Source organism: Pseudophryne corroboree, chromosome 5, assembly GCF_028390025.1.
Source record: "Pseudophryne corroboree isolate aPseCor3 chromosome 5, aPseCor3.hap2, whole genome shotgun sequence".
NCBI lineage: Eukaryota > Metazoa > Chordata > Amphibia > Anura > Myobatrachidae > Pseudophryne > Pseudophryne corroboree.
In genome coordinates this window covers 529265305-529282180 of record NC_086448.1, presented here as the reverse complement: position 1 = coordinate 529282180, position 16876 = coordinate 529265305, and the positions used below count along the sequence as shown (strand labels likewise).

At 48.4% G+C, this 16876-nt stretch overlaps 1 protein-coding gene across 7 annotated transcripts in view; it reads left to right on the top strand.

The window, feature by feature from the left end:
* Nucleotides 1-16876, top strand: part of MAK (male germ cell associated kinase) — a 175670-nt gene that overhangs the window by 40983 nt on the left and 117811 nt on the right. For 2 of the 7 annotated variants that reach the window (XM_063923144.1, XM_063923143.1), the window contains one exon: nucleotides 3366-3435. The exons of the other annotated variants lie outside the window; for them this stretch is intronic. The gene's annotated coding sequence lies outside the window, so the exon portion shown is untranslated. The remainder of the gene's footprint in view (nucleotides 1-3365; nucleotides 3436-16876) is intronic. 7 annotated transcript variants of the gene reach the window in all.

Sequence of the window (16876 nt, the reverse complement as noted above, 5' to 3'; positions counted from 1 at the left end):
TGAGCCATATCTTTTAGGGAGGCTGCACCAGGGACAGGCAATACAATTTTACATGGCAGCCTAGAGACTGATGCGTCCACTATCGGTGGATTTTACCATTTTTTCCTATCCTCCAGAGGAAAAGGAAAAGATGAGAGCAACCTTTTAGGGATTTGAAACTTCTTATCAGGATTAACCCACGGTTCTTCAAACAGGGTATTCAATTCCTTTGACGCAGAAAAAGTGACTGAGGACTTCTTTTTTACATTAAAATAAGATTCCTCACACTCCTTTGACACCTTATCAGGAATTTGCAGAACATCTCTCATAGCCTCTATAAGAGATTCTATTCCCTGTGACAGAGTAGCATCACCCCCATCCAGTCCACCTCACCCGCCTCCATGTCTGACTCGTCAGAGTCAGACTGCAGGATATGGGCCAGAGATCGTTTTTGCAGACAAATGGGAGGGGATTGAGAGCTGTTTTGGGGACTGAGTCTCTATTCATCAACTCATCCACAGTCTCTCTTAAGTATTGTGTCTCTTTCTCATTGCAGGATAGCTTTGTAGAAATATTTGAGATCATTCCCTTAATGGAATTAAGCCATTACGGTTCAGCCCCGCTATTCTGGGAAGGTACACTGCCCTGAGTACCCAGTAGTGAGCCCCCTGGTGAAGAGGAACACTCCGCTGTACAAGAAACACACTCTTTGCCTGACATAATGTAAATGTGACAGCACACACACGCAGGAAAAGGTTAAGCACAATTAACCCATAAAGAGCCCTTCAGGGAGACACAGAGTAATTTGGAGCCAGCCCCCACTGCGCCCTTATCGCTAATGCCAAGCTTAGCCGGGTCGCAGACTAAGTACCCTGATAGGGGACTTAGGGGGTCATTCCGAGTTGATCGCTAGCTAGTTTTGGCAGCCGTGCAAATGCTATGCCGCCGCCCACTGGGGAGTGTATTTTAGCTTAGCAGAAGTGTGAACGCTTGTGCAGCCGAGCTCTGCAAAAACTGTTTGTGCAGTTTCGGAGTAGCTCTGAACCTACTCAGCGCTTGCGATCACTTCAGCCTATTCGTGTCCGGATTTGACGTCATACACCCACCCAGCGAATGCCCAGCCACGCCTGCGTTTTTTCAGACACGCCTGCGTTTTTGCAAATACTCCCTGAAAACGGTCAGTTGACACCCAGTAACGCCCCCTTCCTGTCAATCTTTCTTGCGGCCGTCAGTGCGAAGGAAAACTTAACTAGATCCTGAGTACAAACACAAAGGGCTTTGTACCTGTAAGTCGCGTGTGCGCATTGCGGGGCATACGCATGCGCAGAAATGCCGTTCTTTCACCTGATCGCTGCAAAAATCGTCAGCGAGCGATCAACTCGGAATGACCCCCTTAGTACACGAATAGTCGCTCCCCCCCCTGCTACGACCCCCTGGTAGCACTGAAGTAATCTGGAGTCACACTGGAGGAGCTGCGCGTCCCTGTCCTGTCAGCGTCTGTGTCCACTGCAGAGGGAAAATGGTGCTGGTGAGCTGCTGGATCCTCTCATAATGAAGCCCCGCCCCTTCAATGGAGCACGGTCTTCCCGCTTTTTTTATACTGGCTGAGGTAATCTGTAGCTTAATACGGAGAAAAAAACGTTTTAAGGCTGTTATTGCCAGTGTGGGTACTGTCTACAGTGCACTGAGACGCAGCTGTGTACTGTGTCTGGAGACGCAATCCGCCTCGGTTAGAAGCCGTGCATCTCCATACACTCATGCCACCATAATGGCCGGCAACCCGCTAGTTGGGACACCGGCTTAGTACTCACCGCTCTTCTTTCTTCTGGCTCTGTTAGGGGTGGTGGCATGCTGCGGGAATGTACGCTCGCCGTGGTGGGGCTTGCGAATAGTTCCCTCAGGAGCTCAGTGTCCTGTCAGCGGGGAACAGGACCATTAACCCTAGGGAGGTTGGGCCGTACCTTTCCCCCCCCCCCCCAGTCCCACGAAGAAGGCAGGATGGTGCCAAACAACCCTGCCTGAAAATAACAAACATATAAAATAAATGCAGAAAACTTTTCAGGAACTTCCTCCGGGCACGTTTTCTAAACTGGGTCCGGTAGGATGGACATAGAGGGAGGAGCCAGTCCACACTATCAAATTCTTAAAGTGCCCATGGCTCCGAGTGGACCCATCTATACCCCATGGTACTAAATGGAACCCCAGTATCCTCTACGGACTACAAGAAAAGGATTTACCGGTAGTAAATGAAAATCCTATTTTTTACACTTCTTTATTTTTTTTAGTAAATAAGTGTGGGAAATGTGTTCTGGAATGCGAATTTGATGGCTTGGAGGAGAATTTTGCTAATTCTCCAATTGCCCTTTAGTACATTTTGGTGATACTAAAATAATGTGAATACACCATTTTCACATTATTTTAGTATAAAAAAAATTGATAAATATGCCCATATGTAGTGTTCACTCTAGGAGTGAAAAGGGGCAGGGCGCCGGACTCCGGGGGCACATGTGCGCGCGGCGTCCGAAATGGGGACGCGGCCACGCAAATTAGGGGGCGTGGCCACGCCTCCGTCATTTTAGGGGGCGGTGCGGCCCACAGACGCTACTATAGAGAGCGTCTGTGGCCGGCGACGTCACTGTTGGGGGCGTGCCCAGCCCTCTCCCAATGCGTGAATGGATGCCGCGCGCATGCGCACGGCATCTATACACGCCGGGAGGGCAGGGAGCGGGCGGCTGTTCTAGCAGGGCGCCGCAAAAGGGGCAGGGCGGGTTTTGCCTGTTAAAAAACGGGCAGGGCGCGGCGCCCTGCTAAAACAGCCTAGAGTGAACACTACATATGTGTTTTTGGCAGCTTTTAATGTTTGCTAGTTTCTATCTTAACCTGCATGTCAGATTAGATTGGTTACAGGCAGCCACGCAATATTGTCCTGCATTGATAGACTTGTCAGTATGTTTCAGCGGTTTCCTGACTATTCATTAAATCTGCATCCTAAATTTGGAAAGCTTGAGCCTACTTTGTTTATGTCACCCAAGCATCAGAATAATCTATAATTAGCTGGACATGGACACTTAAGGTTAGATTACTAAACCTTCTAAACCTGAAAAGCAGAACTATTGCCAGTCACATTTTAGCTATCATTATATAGAATGTACTAGATAGATGATAGCTATACTGGTTGCTATGGACACCAACCCCACTTTTTATTTTTAGAATATTTATTAAATCTACCTCTTAGTGAGAATAATTACTGTCCAATCACAGTTTATGCTGTATCATTATGCTCCAGTGTTGTCAAAATAAGTATGAAGGAGGTCTGAGGGTTAATTATACAGTATGTCCATTGTTCCGCTGTTGTCAACCATGATGTACTATCTACTTTGCATTAGCTTGTCCGCGGTGGCATCCAGAACAGAAGCTGGATAGGGCTGGCAACTTTTGCCCTGGTGGCAAATAAAAGTAAGTAGAAAATAATGGAATCCATTTCCTGCTCTAAAATATTCTGAGATGCATTTATTTCCTCCACTAAACCCTTATGGGACAATCAGATGTGTGACAGTATGGATTAGTATCTGCTAAAAATAAATAAAAAAATAAAAAATAAAACAGACAGTCAATCATACTATATCTCTTAACATTTTACAAACTCCTGACAGTTATGTGCATGAGTCCTTCCCCTATAATTGCTGCTGGTAAATAAATGTATTTCAATTTTGAGTTAATTTTTACGTTGAATATGAACCAATTTATTGCACATGTTGCAGCTCTAAGGAAAGAACCACACTTGCAACATTGTTTGGAAGTATTGCAGTTCTGTCTGCCATTACGGCAGCTTGCTTTGTGATACCCCTTTCCCACTAGCTAAATTTACCCTTGATTTTGCACGGGGACGCGCATCAACATGGGTTTCTCTGACGTCCTAAGTGGATGCTGGGACTCCGTAAGGACCATGGGGAATAGCGGCTCCGCAGGAGACTGGGCACAACTAAAGAAAGCTTTAGGACTACCTGGTGTGCACTGGCTCCTCCCACTATGACCCTCCTCCAGACCTCAGTTAGAATCTTGTGCCCGGCTGAGCTGGATGCACACTAGGGGCTCTCCTGAGCTCCTAGAAAAGAAAGTATATTTTAGGTTTTTTATTTTCAGTGAGATCTGCTGGCAACAGACTCACTGCTACGAGGGACTAAGGGGAGAAGAAGCGAACCTACCTGACTGGAGATAGTTTGGGCTTCTTAGGCTACTGGACACCATTAGCTCCAGAGGGATCGAACACAGGACCCGACCTCGATCGTTCGGGGGGGGGGGGGGAGGGGGGCGGGGCGGGCGGCGCCCTGAGCAGCAATATGAATACCTTGGCTGGCAAAAAATCACAATATATAGTCCCAGAGGCTATATATGTGATAAATACCCCTGCCAGAATCCATGAAAAAAGCGGGAGAAAAGTCAGCCGAAAAAGGGGCGGAGCTATCTCCCTCAGCACACTGGCGCCATTTTTTCTTCACAGTGCAGCTGGAAGACAGCTCCCCAGGCTCTCCCCTGTAGTTTTCAGGCTCAAAGGGTTAAAAAGAGAGGGGGGGCTCTAAATTTAGGCGCAATATGTGTATACAAGCAGCTATTGGGGGAAAAATCACTCAGTTATAGTGTTAATCCCTGCATTATATAGCGCTCTGGTGTGTGCTGGCATACTCTCTCTCTGTCTCCCCAAAGGACTTTGTGGGGTCCTGTCCTCAGTCAGAGCATTCCCTGTGTGTGCGCGGTGTGTCGGTACGGCTGTGTCGACATGTTGGATGAGGAAGGTTACGTGGAGGCGGAGCAGAGGCCGATAAATGGGATGTCGCCCCCTGTGGGGCCGACATCAGAGTGGATGGATAGGTGGAAGGTATTAACCGACAATGTCAACTCCTTACATAAAAGGCTAGATGACGTAACAGCTGTGGGACAGCCGGTTTCTCAGCCCGTGCCTGCCCAGGCGTCTCAAAGGCCATCAGGGGCTCAAAAACGCCCGCTACCTCAGATGGCAGACACAGATGTCGACACAGAGTCTGACTCCAGTGTCGACGAGATTGAGACATATACACAATCCACTAGGAACATCCGTTGCATGATCTCGGCAAGGAAAAATGTGTTACACATTTCTGACATGAACCCAAGTACCACATAAAAGGGGTTTTATGTTTGGGGAGAAAAAGCAGCCAGTGTTTTGTTCCCCCATCAGATGAGTGAGTGAAGTGTGTAAAGAAGCGTGGGTTCCCCCGATAAGAAACTGGTAATTTCTAAAAAGTTACTGATGGCGTACCCTTTCCCGCCAGAGGATAGGTCACGTTGGGAGATATCCCCTAGGGTGGATAAGGCGCTCACACGTTTGTCAAAAAAAAAAAGAGATAATATTTTGCTAACATAGAGCATATTAAAGACGTCGTCTTATATATGATGGATGCACAGAGGGATATTTGCCGGCTGGCATTCAGAATTAAGGCAATGTCCATTCTGCCAGGAGGGTATTAGAGACCCGGCAGTGGACAGGTGATGCTGACTTTAAAAGGCACATGGAGATTCTGCCTTATAAGGGTGATGAATTGTTTGGGGATGGTCTCTGGGACCTCGTATCCACAGCAACAGCTGGGAAGAAAAAAATTTACCTCAGGTTTTCCTCAAAGCCTAAGAAAGCACCGTATTTTCAGGTACAGTCCTTTGGGCTTCAGAAAAGCAAGCGGGTCAAAGGCGCTTCCTTTCTGCACAGAGACAAGGGAAGAAGGAAAAAGCTGCACCAGACAGTCAGTTCCCAGGATCAAAAATCTTCCCCCGCTTCCTCTGAGTCCACCGCATGACGCTGGGGCTCCACAGGTGGAGACAGGTGCGGTGGGGGCGCGTCTCGGAAACTTCAGGGACCAGTGGGCTTGCCCACAGGTGGATCCCTAGGTTCTGCAAGTAGTATCACAGGGATACACGCTGGAGTTCGAGGCGACTCCCCCTCGCCGTTACCTCACATCAGCCTTGCCTGCTGCCCTCGGAGAAAGGGAGGTAGTACTGGCGGCAATTCACAAGCTGTACTTCCAGCAGGTGAAATCAAGGTACCCCTCCTTCAACAAGGCCGGGGTTACTATTCCAAAATGTTTGGGGTACCGAAACCAGACGGTTCGGTGAGACCCATTCTAAAATTGAAATCCTTGAACACTTATATACGAAGGTTCAAGTTCAAAATGGAATCGCTCAGGGCGATTATTGCAAGCCTGGAGAATTTCATGGTATCACTGGACATCAAGGATGCAAACCTGCATGTCCCTATTTACCCTCCTCACCAGGAGTACCTCAAAATTGTGGTACAGGATTGTCATTACCAATTCCAGACGTTGCCGTTGGTCTGTCCCCGGCACCGAGGGTATTTACCAAGGTAATGGCCGAAATAATTATCCCGTACTTGGACGATCTCCTTATAAAGGCGAGGTCCAGGGAGCAGTTGTTCGTCGGAGTAGCACTATCTCGGGAAGTGCTACAACAGCACGGCTGGATTCTGAATATTCCAAAGTCGCAGCTGGTTCCTACGACGCGTCTACTGTTCCTGTGTATGGTTCTGGACACAGAACAGGAAAAAGGATTTCTCCCGGAGGAGAAGGCCAAGGAGTTGTCATCTCTAGTCAGAGACCTCCTAATACAAATACAAGTGTCGGTGCATCAATGCACGCGAGCCCTGGGAAAGATGGTAGCTTCTTACGAAGAAATTCCATTCGGCAGGTTCCATGCAAGGATCTTCCAGTGGGATCTGTTGGACAAGTGGTCCGGGTCGCATCTTCAAATGCATCAGCGGATAACCCTGTCTCCAAGGGCCAGGGTGTCGCTGTTGTGGTGGCTGCAGAGTGTTCATCTTCGAGAGGGCCGCAGATTCGGCATACAGGACTGGGTCCTGGTGACCACGGATGCCAGCCTTCGAGGCTGGGGGGCAGTCACACAGGGAAGAAACTTCCAAGGACTATGAAAAAGTCAGGAGACTTCCCTACACATAAATTTTCTGGAACTAAGGGCCATTTACAATGCCCTAAGTCAGGCTAGACCCCTGCTTCAACACCGGCCGGTGCTGATCCAGTCAGACAACATCACGGCGGTCGCTCATGTAAACCAACAGGGCGGCACAAGAAGCAGGATGGCGATGGCAGAAGCCACAAGGATTCTCCGATGGGCGGAAAATCATGTGTTAGCACTGTCAGCAGTGTTCATTCCCGGAGTGGACAACTGGGAAGCAGACTTTCTCAGCAGACACGACCTCCACCCGGGAGAGTGGGGACTTCATCCAGAAGTCTTCCAAATGATTGTACACCGTTGGGAAAGGCCACAGGTAGACATGATGGCGTCCCGCCTCAACAAAAAGCTAAAAAGATATTGCGCCAGGTCAAGGGACCCTCAGGCGATAGCTGTGGATGCTCTGGTAACACCGTGGGTGTACCAGTCGGTGTATGTGTTCCCTTCTCTGCCTCTCATACCCAGGGTAATGAGAATAATAAGAAGGTGAGGTGTAAGAACTATACTCAGTGTTCCGGATTGGCCAAGAAGAGCTTGGTACCCAGAACTCCAAGAAATGATCTCAGAGGACCCATGGCCTCTGCCGCTCAGACAGGACCTGCTGCAGCAGGGGGCCTGTCTGTTCCAAGACGTACCGCGGCTGCGTTTGACAGCATGGCGGTTGAACGCCGGATCCTGAAGGAAAAGGGCATTCCGGAGGAAGTTATCCCTACGCTAATTAAAGCTAGGAAAGAAGTGAACGCAAACCATTATCACCGCATATGGCGGAAATATATTGCGTGCTGTGAGGCCAGTAAGGCCCCAACGGAGGAATTTCAGCTAGGTCGATTTCTGCACTTCCTACAGTCAGTGGTGACTATGGGCCTAAAATTGGGTTCCATTAAGGTCCAGATTTCGGCTCTATCGATTTTCTTCCAAAATAGAACTGGCTTCACTGCCTGAAGTTCAGACTTTTGTTAAGGGAGTGCTGCATATTCAGCCCCCGTTTGTGCCTCCAGTGGCACCGTGGGATCTCAATGTGGTGTTGGATTTCCTGAAGTCGCATTGGGTTGAGCCACTTAAATCCGTGGAGCTAAAATACCTCACGTGGAAAGTGGTCATGCTGTTGGCCTTGGCGTTAGCCAGGCGTGTATCAGAATTGGCGGCTTTGTCATGCAAAAGCCCTTATCTGATTTTTTTATATGGATAAGGCGGAATTGAGGACTCGTTCCCAATTCCTTCCTAAGGTGGTATCAGTTTTTCATGTGAACCAACCTATTGTGGTGCCTGCGGCTACTTGGGACTTGGAGGATTCCAAGTTACTGGACGTAGTCAGGGCCCTGAAAAATATGTTTCCAGGACGGCTGGAGTCAGGAAAACTGATTCACTATTTATCCTGTATGCACCCAACAAGCTGGGTGCTCCTGCTTCTAAGCAGACTATTGCTCGCTGGATCTGTAGCACGATTCAACTTGCACATTCTGCGGCTGGACTGCCGCACGCTAAATCTGTAAAAGCCCATTCCACGAGGAAAGTGGGCTCTTCTTGGGCGGCTGCCCGAGGGGTCTCGGCTTTATAAATTTGCCGAGCTGTTACTTGGTCGGGTTCAAACATTTTTGCAAGAGTCTACAAGTTTGATACCCTGGCTGAGGAGGACCTAGAGTTTGCTCATTCGGTGCTGCAGAGTCATCCGCACTCTCCCGCCCGTTTGGGAGCTTTGGTATAATCCCCATGGTCCTTACGGAGTCCCAGCATCCACTTAGGACGTCAGAGAAAATAAGATTTTACTCACCTGTAAATCTATTTCTCGTAGTCCGTAGTGGATGCTGGTCGCCCATCCCAAGTGCGGATTGTCTGCAATACTTGTATATAGTTATTGCCTAACTAAAGGGTTATTGTTGAGCCATCTGTTGAGAGGCTCAGTTATATTTCATACTGTTAACTGGGTATAGTATCACGAGTTATACGGTGTGATTGGTGTGGCTGGTATGAGTCTTACCCGGGATTCAAAATCCTTCCTTATTGTGTCAGCTCTTCCGGGCACAGTATCCTAACTGAGGTCTGGAGGAGGGTCATAGTGGGAGGAGCCAGTGCACACCAGGTAGTCCTAAAGCTTTCTTTAGTTGTGCCCAGTCTCCTGCGGAGCCGCTATTCCCCATGGTCCTTACGGAGTCCCAGCATCCACTACGGACTACGAGAAATAGATTTACCGGTGAGTAAAATCTTATTTTTTAGTAAGTGGAAATGGCTCAACACGGGTTGAGTGACCCTGGAATCTTGTGCTAACATGGAAGCTTACACTCAGGTGGTCATAATTTGCATCTGAATTGCAAGTGTAAAATGGGCTCCCAGAAGGTGTATTTTGGCTAGCTCACAGAGCTGGCTTTATATGAAATGGTAGTATATAGACCTGATTTCCTCCTGGAGGTGGGAAGCGGCTAAGATACCACTGCACGGGATCCCTGAGACTGCCATGGCATTGGCCCTTGATCCTAAAAGGCCAATATCCCTCACAGCTTCTTTTAAATATGCTGCAGCGTCCCTGATATGACCCAGAGTCAAAAGCACACTATCCCTGTCTAGGGTATCTACCTCTGATGACAAGACCCTGTAGTGACATAAATGGATTTTAGTGTATTTTCCTGCTTACGATCCGCAGGATCCTTTCAGGGCTGCATTGTGGATTCATCAATGGAATGCTGACGCTGTCTCTAAGAAGGCGATGGAGTCTCTACCGTTTAACGGTAGGGTCTTGTTTGGTGACGGCCTCACTGACCTGGTGTCTACGGCTACCGCGGGTAAGTCTTAATTTTTACCTTCTGTTCCTGCACAGCAAAAGAAATTGCCTCACTATCAGATGCAGTCCTTTCGGCCCAATAAATTCAAAAAAGGACGTGGGTCCTCCTTTCTTGCTGTGTGGGGGAGAGGACGGGGAAAAGGGTCACAGGCTGTGGCAAGTTCCCAAGAGCAGAAGTCCTCTCCGGCTTCTACCAAATCCACCGCATGACGCTGGGGCTCCTCTACGGGAGTCCGCACCGGTGGGGGCACGTCTCCAACTCTTCAGTCAGGTCTGGGTGCATTTGGACCTGGATCCTTTGATAGTAGACATAGTAACCCAAGGGTCCAAGTTAGAGCTTCAAGATGAGCCTGTTCGTGGTCCCGAGGCCGGATGGCTCAGTCAGACCGATTCTGAAGCTAAAATCCCTCAATTTCTTTCTGAAAAAATTCAAAATCAAGATGGAATCTCTCCGAGCAGTGATCTCCAGTCTGGAAGAGGGGGATTTTATGGTGTCGGTAGACATAAAAGATGCCTACTTACATGTCCCCATATATCCTCCACATCAGGCTTACCTGAGATTTGCTGTGCAGGATTGTCATTACCAATTTCAGACGTTACCGTTTGGTCTAACCACGGCTCCGAGGATTTTCGCCAAAGTAATGGTGGAAATGATGGTTCTCCTGCGCAAGCAGGGAATCACAATTATCCTGTACTTGGACGATCTCCTCATAAAGGCGAGGTCCAAGGAGCAATTGTTGAAGAATGTTGCCCTTTCACTGACGATTCTGCAACAACACGGTTGGCTCCTAAATTTGCCAAAATCACAGTTGGATCCAACGACACGGCTCTCGTTCCTGGGTATGATTCTGGATACAGAATTGCAGAGAGTTTTTCTTCCAGTGGAAAAGGCTCTGGAAATACAGAACATGGTAAAACACATTCTGAAACCGGCAAAGGTGTCAGTTCTTCAGTGCACTCGTTTGCTGGGGAAGATGGTGGCGGCCTACAAGGCCATTCCGTATGGCAGGTTCCATGCCGGGGTGTTTCAGTGGAACCTGTTGGACCAGTGGTCCGGGTCTCACCTGGACATGCACTGGAAAATAATTCTATCTCCCAGACCAGAATCTCCCTTCTGTGGTGGCTGCAAAGTTCTCACCTTCTGGAAGGACGTAGGTTCGGGATTCAGGATTGGATCCTGGTGACCACAGATGCAAGCCTCCGAGGCTGGGGAGCAGTCACACAGGGAAGAAACTTTCAGGGAAAGTGGTCGAGCCAGGAAGCTTGTCTACACATAAACATTCTGGAATTAAGAGCCATTTACAACGGCATACTGCAAGCAGAACATCTTCTTCGAGGTCTGCCTGTCTTGATTCAGTCAGACAACGTGACAGCAGTGGCATACATAAACCACCAAGGCGGAACAAGGAGCAGAGCGGCGATGGTCGAGGCCACGAAGATTCTTCGCTGGGCGGAAAGACAGGCCAGCGCCCAGGAGTGGACAACTGGGAAGCAGACTTCCTCGGCAGACACGATCTCCATCCAGGAGAGTGGGGTCTTCATCAAGAGGTCTTTGCAGAAGTGACAAGTCGTTGGGGAGTTCCTCAAGTAGACATGATGGCATCCCGCCTCAACAAGAAACTTCAGAGATATTGTTCCAGGTCAAGGGACCCTCAAGCGATAGCGGTGGACGCCCTAGTGACACCGTGGGTGTTTCCGTCGGTATATGTGTTCCCTCCACTTCCACTCATTCCAAAGGTGATAAAAATTATAAGAAGAACAAGGGTTCAGGCGATCCTCATTATTCCGGATTGGCCAAAAAGGGCTTGGTATCCAGATCTTCAGGAGTTGCTCATAGAAGATCCCTTCGGGAGGACCTGTTACAACAGGGACCGTGCGTGTATCAGGACTTACCGCGGCTGCGTTTGACGGCGTGACGGTTGAATGCCAAATCCTAGCCCGAAAGGGTATTCCCAGTGAAGTCATTCCCACACTTCTTCAGGCTAGAAAAGAAGTAACGGCAAAGCATTACCACCGTATTTGGAGAAAATATGTGTCTTGGTGTGAATCCAAGAAGGCTCCTACGGAGGAATATCACCTGGGACGTTTGCTCCATTTCTTACAAGCAGGTGTGGATGCGGGCCTAAAGTTAGGCTCTATTAAAGTACAGATTTCGGCCTTGTCGATCTTTTTTTTCAGAAAGAATTGGCTTCTCTTCCAGAAGACCTTCGTAAAAGGCGTGCTGCACATCCAACCTCCATTTGTTCCTCCTGTGGCACCGTGGGATCTTAATGTGGTGCTGCAATTTTCGCAGTCACATTGGTTTGAACCTTTGCGAAAGGTTGAGTTAAAATTCCTTACTTGGAAAGTGGTCATGTTGTTGGCCTTGGCGTCCACAAGGCGAGTGTCTGAATTGGCGGCTTTGTCTCACAAAAGCCCCTATTTTATTTTCCATGCGGATAGAGCAGAGTTGAGAACTCGTCAACAATTTCTGCCAAAAGTGGTTTCATCTTTTCACGTAAACCAGCCTATTGTGGTGCCAGTGGCTACTGAGGCCTTGGTGGAGTCAAAGTCTCTCGATTTGGTCAGAGCTTTGAAAATCTATGTCGCCAGAACGGCTCAGATTAGGAAAACTGAGGCTCTGTTTGTCCTGTGGGCTCCCAACAAGATTGGGGCTCCTGCTTCCAAGCAGACTATTGCACGCAGGCTCATAGGCTCAGCAGGCTCATTCTACGGCAGGATTGCCGTAACCGAAATCTGTGAAAGCCCATTCTACCAGAAAGGTGGGCTCATCCTGGGCGGCTGCCCGAGGGGTCTTGGCATTACAGCTTTGCCGAGCTGCTACTTGGTCGGGATCAAACGCCTTTGCGAAGTTTTACAAGTTTGATACCCTGGCTGAGGAGGACCTCTTGTTTGGTCAATCGGTGCTGCAGAGTCATCCGCACTCTCCCGCCCGTTCTAGAGCTTTGGTATAAACCCCATGGTTCTTGAAGCATCCCCAGAATCCTCTAGGACGTTTGAGAAAATAGGATTTTAATACCTACTGGTAAATCCTTTTCTCTTAGCCCGTAGAGGATGCTGGGCGCCCGTCCCAGTGCGGGCTGTATCTGCAGTTTGGTTATAGTTACGCTCAGGTTGCGTTAAGTTCAGTCAAATCTGTGACAGCTGTTGGTCATGCCGTTGCATGCGTTATTGTTGAATGTCATGTTGTACGGCGTGTTGGTGGTGTGAGCTGGTATGTATCTCATCTTAGTTTAAAATAATTAAATAAATCCTTTTCCTCGAAATGTCCGTCTCCCTGGGCACAGTTCCTATAACTGGAGTCTGGATAAGGGGCATAGAGGGAGGAGCCAGCTCACACCCATTCAAAGTCTTATAGTGTGCCCATGTCTCCTACGGATCCCGTCTATACCCCATGGTTCTTGAAGCATCCCCAGCATCCTCTACGGACTAAGAGAAAAGGATTTACCGGTAGGTATTAAAATCCTATTTTTCCACAGGTTTTCTGAATGATTGAACCTAGGTTGAATTAAATAATTGATGCTAAACCATTTACTGTAATTATTTATTTCAACTGAGGTTACTGCAAATTACAAACAAAACAGTGGAAACAAAACTGCGAAATGGATGGAGTCAAGAGTTTTGTAACTTCACTTACAATATAACATTCAAAAAATGTATTTATGTTGTAGGACTGTCCTCTATTTGTCCTTCGAGTAATCATCTTCTAATCTTGTATAAAGCGATTACTGTTTAGTGTGTCATTAAGACTAGCAACTGTTCACAGTAGGATTTTCTTTTCCTAGCTCGGCTCCTAATATTAGCCCAATCCTCTACAGTGAATGAAACGTTCATTGGTAGTCACTACGGTGCAGAAAATGTAGCATGTTCCATTTTTTTGCTTTGTGAGAAAAAACAATAAAAATTATGTTGTGTTGTTTTTTTTTTTTGTACCCGAATAGCTGAACTGATGACTGAATAGTGAGCAGCATTAAAATCCTATATTCAGTTGTGCCTACTCCCTGGTGTAGTGCTCACTCTGTCTCCACAACCTAGTACATATTAGGGGTCATTCCGACCCGATCGCTCGCTGCAGTTTATCGCAGCGATCGGGTCGGAACTGCGGCGCGAGCCCATGCCAGCCGTCGTTGCCTAGCAATCGCCTCTGAGGCAGAGGCGGTCGCTGGGCGGGAGGGGGATGGACGGCGGCGTTAAGCCGCCGTTTAGGGGGCGCGGTCCCGCCAATGCAGGCGTGGCCGGACCGTTGTGGGGCGGGCCACGGCGGCTGCGTGATGTCACACACAGCCGCTGCGACCTGGGGCAGCAAAGAGGTTCTCCAGGCCTGCCGCAGGAGCTGCGCTGGCCGGGAGTAACTCCTGAGATGCAAAAGCATTGCCGCTGTGCGATGCTTTTGCATTTCTGCAGGGGGGCCGGCACTGACATGCGGGGCGGTCTAGCCCTGTGCTGGGCGTCCCACCGCATGTCTGAGTGCCTGATCGTAGCTGTGCTAAATTTAGCACAGCTACGATCAACTCGGAATGTCACTTAATGTCTCCTATAGTGCAAATTACACTTAATGCCTCCAGTAGTACCAGTTACACTTTATGCCTCCTGTAGTGCCAGTTGCACTTAATACCTACTGTAGTGCCAGTTACATGTAGTGCTTCCTGTATTGCCAGTACCACATAATGCCCCCTGTAGTGCCAGTTATGCATAATTCCCCTTGTAGTGCCAGTTACGCATAATTCCCCTTGTAGTGTCAGTTACGCATAATTCCCCTTGTAGTGCCAGTTACGCATAATTCCCCTTGTAGTGCCAGTTATGCATAATTATCCTTGCAGTGTCAGTTACGCATAATTCCCATTGTAGTGCAGTGTCAGTTATGCATAATTATCCTTGTAGTGTCAGTTATACATAATTCCCCTTGTAGTGTCAGTTACTCATAATTCCCATTGTAGTGTAGTGTCAGTTACACATAGTTCCCCTTGTAGTGTCAGTTACGCATATTTCCCCTTGTAGTGCAGTGTCAGTTACGCATAATTATCCTTGTAGTGCAGTGTCAGTTACGCATAATTCCCCTTGTAGTGCAGTATCAGTTACGCATAATTTCTCTAATGTCCTAGTGGATGCTGAGGACTCCGTAAGGATCATGGGGAATACACGGGCTCCGCAGGAGACAGGGCTCTCTAAGAAAGAATTAGGACTACTGGTGTGCACTGGCTCCTCCCTCTATGCCCCTCCTCCAGACCTCAGTTAGAATCTGTGCCCGGACGGAGCTGGGTGCATTTTAGTGAGCTCTCCTGAGCTTGCTAATAAGAAAGTATTTTAGTTAGGTTTTTTATTTTCAGAGAGCTTCTGCTGGCAACAGACTCTCTGCTACGTGGGACTAAGGGGAGAGAAGCAAACCTATTAACTGCGGCTAGGTTGCGCTTCTTCGGCTACTGGACACCATTAGCTCCAGAGGGATCGAACAAAGGAACTTAACCTTGGTCGTCCGTTCCCAGAGCCGCGCCGCCGTCCCCCTTGCAGAGCCAGAAGCCGGCGGGTGAAGCAAGAAGACGTCAAAATCGGCGGCAGAAGACTCCTGTCTTCATATGAGGTAGCGCACAGCACTGCAGCTGTGCGCCATTGCTCCCACACTAACCCACACACTCCGGTCACTGTAGGGTGCAGGGCGCAGGGGGGGGTGCCCTGGGCAGCAATTGAGTACCTCCTGGCAAAATAGGGCATATAGACAGCTGGGCACTGTAATATGCATGAGCCCCCGCCATTATTTTTACACAAAATCGCGGGACAGAAGCCTGCCGCTGAGGGGGCGGGGCTTCTTCCTCAGCATTTACCAGCGCCATTTTCTCTCCACAGCTCCGCTGAGAGGAAGCTCCCCAGGCTCTCCTCTGCAGAAGCACAATAGAAGAGGGTGAAAAAGAGAGGGGGGGCACATAAATTTGGCGTAAAAACAATATATACAGCAGCTACTGGGTTAACACTAAGTTACTGTGTGATTCCTGGGTCATATAGCGCTGGGGTGTGTGCTGGCATACTCTCTCTCTGTCTCTCCAAAGGGCCTTGTGGGGGAACTGTCTTCAAATAGAGCATCCCCTGTGTGTGTGGTGTGTCGGTACGGGTGTGTCGACATGTCTGAGAAAAGGCTCCCCTAAGGAGGAGATGGAGCTAATGTGTGTGTGAGAGGGTGTCTCCGTCGACAACGCCGACACCGGTTTGGATATGTGTAAGTGCTAAGGTGAATTTATTGCACAAAAGATTAGAGAACAGACAGGAAATCTACCCATGTCTGTCCCTATGTCGCAGAGACCTTCAGAGTCTCACAATGCTCACTATCCAAGATAATAAACACTGATATCGACACGGAGTTTGACTCCAGTGTCGACTACGATAATGCAAAGTTACAGCCAAAATGGCAGAAAAGTATTCAATATATGATTATTGTAATAAAAGATGATTTGCATATCACTGGTGACTCATTTGTCCCTGACACAAGGGTACACATGTTTAAGGGGAAGAAAGCTGAGGTAAATTTCCCTCCTCTCATGAGGAAAAAGAGCGGGAATCTCCAGACAAGAGACTGCAGCTTCCCACAAAGAATTCTCAGGCAGTATCCTTTCCCCACTAGGGCCAGGATGTGATGGGAATCTTCCCCTAGGGTGTCACGTTTGCCCAGAAGGTAGCCCTAGCTATTCTCAGGGATCCTGCAGATAGCGTGCACATTCTGGTACACTACTCAGACCGGCGATTGTGTCGGCATGGGTTTATAGCGCTGGGGCGACGTGGACAGGTGCCTTTATCAGCAGAAATTGAGACCCTAGTATGTGTGTGTGTGTGTGTGTATATGTATGTATGTATATATATATATATATATATATATATATATTGTAACACTGTAGGGGTGCAAGGTGCCTTTTCCTGGGGAATATGGCAGGACGCAGCAGCTGAGGAACAACACAAGTCCAGTTTCTGGTACAACTGACCCCGGCCAGTTTTATTGAAACAGAAAATAAAACAAACCCCAAAATAAAAATACCTTGCCTGTCCGGCACTAACTAAACATAAGATGTTCCTAACTGTCACTAAACAAAACACAGAGTTCTTCAGTACATACTGTATAGCTTACTT